General features: G+C 35.8%; 1 long non-coding RNA gene across 1 annotated transcript; it reads left to right on the forward strand.

Annotated features, from left to right (window-relative positions):
* The first annotated feature begins 492 nt into the window (after nucleotides 1-492).
* On the forward strand, nucleotides 493-3,742 carry LOC107784115 (uncharacterized). Its single transcript, XR_001647628.2, has 4 exons — nucleotides 493-890; nucleotides 2,276-2,495; nucleotides 3,310-3,371; nucleotides 3,579-3,742. It is a non-coding gene; the product is annotated as an uncharacterized LOC107784115 (long non-coding RNA).
* The last annotated feature ends 1,709 nt before the right edge of the window (nucleotides 3,743-5,451 follow it).

The raw sequence follows: 5,451 nt of genomic DNA on the forward strand, positions 1-5,451 counted from the left end.
CTCCAGTTGCTACCCCACCTGCTCAGCCAGCTAGAGGTGGAGGTTGGGGAGGTAGAGGCCGCCCTAGAGGGGGAAGGCCAGGCCAGATACTATGCTCTTCCTGCCTGTACCTAGGTTGTTGCGTCCGATACTGTCATCACAGGTATTGTACTGGTTTTTAATAGAGATGCATCAGTTCTATTCGATCCAGGCTCCACTTATTCTTATGTGTCTTCTTATTTTGCTCCGTATTTGGTTATACTTCGGGATTCTTTGAGTTCTCATATTTATGTTTCTACTCCTATGGGAGATTCTCTTATTGTTGACCGCATTTATCGGTCATGTTTGGTTGCTCTTAGTGGTTTTGAGATTAGAGCCGATTTATTCACTACTAGAAAATAAGCTTTTAGTTGCAATTATTTACTGACGATTCGTTAATTGCCGCTAATGTATTATTTAAACCTAGCTATTTAGTGGCAAATGAATATTTGTCAGGAATAAGTTATTCTCTCCGACAATTGAAATGAATGGTCAGTAAAAGCCATACAACGCAATACGAAGCCTCTTTCATTATTTCATCTTACCTCTAATTTTTTTAGATTCCCTCCATTCTTTTTTTTCCCATCAAAATCAAACTTTTCCCTCTTTGAAATATTGATTTCATAGATTACCTTTTCCATCCCTCACGTCTATCTCCACATATCACCTGTTTCTCACCATCGTAAAGGCCATTAGCCACCATGGATGCTAACTAACTCTCATCTGAACTTTTTCTCTGTCATTCCTTTCTCACAAACCAAGTTGGCAGTAGTGCCTCTTTTTCTGCTCTCAAGGAAGTTCGATCTGTTGGTTGTTCTTTTGCATTACAGAGGAAGACACAGATGAGGGAAGTGATGGAGAAAGCCGGGAAGGTATTTTTTCAAATTATTATTTTTTGTCACTATGTACTTTCTATTGAAATGGGAGGACCTTTAGTTTTTGATATTTTGATTTCTAGAATTTCAAATATGTTAATAATTTCTATACTATTGGGGATTGCTCAAAATGCTGCGTAATTCAGGTGTGAATTATTGAAGTAGATTTTTCTAGAACTTGAATTATTCTATGAATAGGGATTTTTTCTTTACATACTTCTTTGTTATTACTATTCTTTCAATGTTCACTTGTAATATGAGAATTTATAAGTGTATATCTTGGTTGTTGATTCCAATGGTCTCAGAATATTAGTCAAAACTTGTAGGTTTCTTCGAAAAATGTATATTTTAGTTTGGTATTGTATTTACCAACAAGATGTTCCAGAAGATGTGATGACCGAGGAACATCATATTATCATGTCCGTTTTCTTATTTACAAGCATTTGACACATAGACTTTATATGGGTATGGTAATTATTTTGCTTGATCTAACTATTCCAGTTCTCTGTGTCTGGAAATGCACTTGCATTGGCGGCTCTACATTTATTCCAAATGGAATTAGTGTATATCCTCAAATCGTTTTGGTCAACGAGTATATTCTGTACTAGTCGTTGCTGCTATTGATGATCATACCAAATCGTATAGTAATTTCAGCCTCATTCAGAAAAGCTTTAAGCTACTTAAAGTGTTAGATCCGTGGGACATCAATGTTGAATGCTATTTTCTAAATGGGATTGATTATTTGGTTCATTTAAGTACTTGGCAATTCCGGTAAGATGAAATGTACTCCATCATCTATAGATAAACTTGGGAATCTCAGATACTCTTGATAGATAATTTATTGTTTTAACATTGTCACATGACTTATTCAGTTGTTAAATGGACATTATGCAATTTTTACTTTTTTCTCGTGTCTTTTCTTGGCAAGCCAGTTAAGATAACCCAAAATCTTTCGAAATGCACCCGATGATTACAGGTGCTGGGTTTCTTTATGTGACACGATCCTTATTCTCACCTAGCATATGTATTTTTTTTAAGTCAAGTTCTTTTAAGAGGTGAATGAGCAGTTGAGACATAGAAAGAAAAACCTTGAGATTTCAAGTTCGAATTTTACTACAACACTCAGCATATGTCATCCTGTAGGCTATAATAGGCTGTAAAGCTGGTCCGTACGCCATCTTTATCAAATAATAAAAGAAATAGAGAAAAAGAAAGAATGAAAGTTCTGATTTTGGAAACTTTGTTGGGATTAAGCTTACGATAGAATGCTGCATTTATCTCTTAGAGGTCCATTTGAAGTTTATTTCTTTGAACTACCTTTAATTGTTCAAATAAATCTTTTATCTGCTTTGATGAGATGTAACTCATGAATACTTCTCTAGGTGATTGTGAAATTTCATATATGGAATATACAAGATTTATTTGGCTTAAGAACGAGGATATGCAGAGACCGGTACATGGGTAGGAAATTAGATAAAGAAAGGGAGAAGTATCATGATTGTCATCACAGAGATCATCACATGAATCGAAATGACAAAAAGGAAAGGGAGAGGATAAAGATAGAGATGAAGAAAATCATCATCAAATTTGAGATTTTGACCAGTAAGAGCTACAACACTTCTCTTATATTATTTATTTTGTTTAGATTTGGTGTTATGCTCCTGTTATTAGTGGGATTCAAACTCGAGGAGCATGTTTTATGTTATTAAATATTTCATGTCGTTGTGGACTAGTAGTACAAGCTTGTTCTATTTTGGTATATGTATTTGAATATGAGCTTTGCATTTTGTTGCAATTCTTAATTATACAACGAGCCAAGGCTCTATCGGAAATAACCTCTCTATCTCATCCGTGGTATAGGTAAGGTTTGTATATACCCCACACTCTACAAACCTCACTTTTAGGATTACATTTGGTATGTTGTTACTGTTATTGTTGTTGTTGTCGTCGTCATCTTAATCATACAATGGGATGTTGTCTGCATACCGCAATGGCTGAAATAAAATTGGTCCCAACAACAAAGTGAAATGAGGATTTATGTTCTGCATTTGAGAAGAGCAGAGACGGACTTATTGGAATTTGATCTTTTTAATATAAAAGTGAGCATAGGCCACGTTACTTGTGTAGAATTATTATAGTTTAAATTTCTTTCGTAGATTGGTTCTAGGCAATCAATCACGTTAGTAGAGAAAAGTCAATCAAGTGTTTTTATTAAACTTAATGTGGAATATAGGAACATTAATTAAACAAACCCCATGGTATTGCATACATAAATAAATTTCAGTAGTTTCGCTTTGTTATTCACCTGTATGGCTCTCATGATTTACCTTTGGTTTCTTTGTTATAAATTTTGCATATTGTGAGTTTATGCAAGAGACTAAAATTTATGTCTTGGCTTCTGTATGGTCAATTGTAGGTACTGAACGATCGGATCACTGTTATAGGGAGTCTAAAGTGTTGATGAGCTCATGAGAGTAGGTAAAGATTTCTGGGGTTTCGTGAAGAAGTGGTTCTATTAGCAATTCTATTAGAAAATCATATGGCTCGTAATTTGATGGGTACTGCAATTAGACTGTTTGTAAAAAGTGCATAATTTTTTTAATGTTACATTAAGTTATCACTCAGAAATAAGACTATATTTTATTACCTAGTCATGTTGATATTTACTTTATTTTATCATTTCAGGTCGTACATGATGTTCAAAATTTGGCATGCGGAAGACTTTATTTTGATCAAGAGTTTGAAGAAGTTTTTATACGCTGTGTATTGTATAGTGTTGTAGCTATTTCAAACACTAGTTATTAGACACAAAATGACACTAAATATAGGATTTAAATAATTTAGTTTTTTATCATGTTGACACTTTATAAATTATTGCTCAAAAAAACACTTTTGAAATTATAGATTAATAGTTATTTTTGTTTGTTGTGAATTTGATAAAATTTCTCATGCTTATTATTATTATTATTATTATTGAATATAAATAGACATGACTAATCTCTCAATTTTACAATAAAAATATTATTAATTTTTTGTGCTACCGGCCATTATAATTACCACTAGAAAGTCCTCTTTTACTAGTAAAATATTGGGTTTTAATGGCAAAATATAGGCTGCTAATTGCATGGCCTATGAAATACTAAAACGATTTTACTGGCCATTTAATTACCAGTAAACATTGGCTACTAAAATTTATACACCTTTAGCGGCAATAATTGGAGTGTTTACCAACACTTTGCGTGATGGCCGGTAAAGCCTTTGCCGACACTGGATACACCGATTATTATCTAATTGCCGACAAAAGATTTAGCGGCTATTTTTATTGTCGTTAAAGACCAAAATAATTGTCGCTAACAGACCAGAGCCAATTTATTGTTGCTCAGCATGATAGATTTTGATATTATCTTGGGCATGGACTAGTTGTCGCCCCATTATGCTATTCTTGATTGTCACGCCAAAACCGTGACGCTGGCTATGCCAGGTATACCGCGTGTTGAGTGGAGGGGTGCTTTAGATCACACTCCCAGTAGAGTTATTTCTTTCCTTAAGGCTCAACAAATGGTTATGTTTATTTCTTCTCGTGTATCTAGCTTATGTAAGAAATGTCAGTATTGATACCCCTTCAGTTGATTCAGTCCTTGTAGCACAGGATTTTTCTGATGTGTTTCCAGTTGACCTTCCAGGCATGCCACCCGATAGAGATATTGATTTTGGCATTGATTTGTTGTTGGGCACTCAGCCCATTTCTATTCCTCCGTATTATATGTCTCCTCTTGAGTTGAAGGAGTTGAAGGATTAGTTACAAGAATTGCTTGACAAGGGTTTTATTTGGCCCAGTGTATCACCTTAGGGTGCTCCTGTCTTATTACTGAGAAAAAGCATGGTTCGATGCGTATGTGCATTGATTATCGCCAGCTGAAAAAAGTTATAGTGAAGAACCGTTATCCTTTTCCTCGTATTGATGATCTGTTTGACTAGCTTCAGGGCGCACGAGTGTTTTCTAAGATTGACTTGCGCTCAGGTTACCATCAGTTGAAGATTCGGGAGCCAGATATCCCGAAGACTGCTTTCAGGGCTCGGTATGGTCATTACAAGTTTCTTGTTATGTCATTTGGGCTGACCAATGTCCCAGCAGCCTTTATGCATTTGATGCACAGTGTGTTCCGGCCATATCTTGACTCGTTCATCATTGTCTTTATTGATGATATTCTGGTGTATTCCCGGAGTCGGGAAGATCATGAGCAACACCTGAGGACAATGCTCCAGACTTTGAGGGAAAAGAAGTTATATGCTAAGTTCTCGAAATGTGAGTTTTGGTTGGATTCCATTTCATTCTTAGGGTGGTATCGAGTGAGGGTATTTAGGTGGATCCGAAGAAAGTGGAAGCAGTGCAGAGTTGGACCAGACCATCTTCATCTACAAAGATCCGCAGTTTTCATGGCTTGGCGGGTTATTACCGTCATTTTGTTGAGGGGCTTTTCATCAATTGTAGCCCCTATGACCAGGTTGACCCAGAAGGGTGCTCAGTTCCAGTGGACGGAAGAGTGTGAGGCGAGCT

This window comes from Nicotiana tabacum, chromosome 22 (genome assembly GCF_000715075.1).
Source record: "Nicotiana tabacum cultivar K326 chromosome 22, ASM71507v2, whole genome shotgun sequence".
Taxonomy (NCBI): Eukaryota; Viridiplantae; Streptophyta; class Magnoliopsida; order Solanales; family Solanaceae; genus Nicotiana; species Nicotiana tabacum.